At 29.4% G+C, this 310-nt stretch overlaps 1 protein-coding gene across 9 annotated transcripts in view; it reads right to left on the reverse strand.

Moving 5' to 3' along the window:
* The window catches only part of LOC119593731 (myoneurin-like), a 102,537-nt gene that overhangs the window by 19,711 nt on the left and 82,516 nt on the right, over positions 1-310 (reverse strand). The gene's annotated exons all lie outside the window — the stretch shown is intronic.

A 310-nucleotide genomic window follows, 5' to 3' on the forward strand; every position in this document is an offset into this window, starting at 1 on the left:
AGGCACTGACCACTAGCTTTTTTACATTTTCACACAATGAGCAATTATCATATATCTATGACAGAAGGTCAAATATAAATCATAAATTGATAGCAAATATATTAGTGTTTGAATGAAGTAAAATTACTAAAATTACCTTTCTTATTCTTCCATGTCTCCATTTGTCTTCAAAACACACCTATTTTTCTTACACAAATTGCACTGTTCTAAGGTTTATTAAGCATCTTTAGTTTATCATAGATAGCCACACCTAATCTGGACTATGTGGACAATAAAAATAATAAGTATAGTTACTGATCTATTCCTCTAC

The sequence above is a fragment of the Penaeus monodon genome, chromosome 32 (genome assembly GCF_015228065.2).
Source record: "Penaeus monodon isolate SGIC_2016 chromosome 32, NSTDA_Pmon_1, whole genome shotgun sequence".
In the NCBI taxonomy this organism is placed as follows: Eukaryota; Metazoa; Arthropoda; class Malacostraca; order Decapoda; family Penaeidae; genus Penaeus; species Penaeus monodon.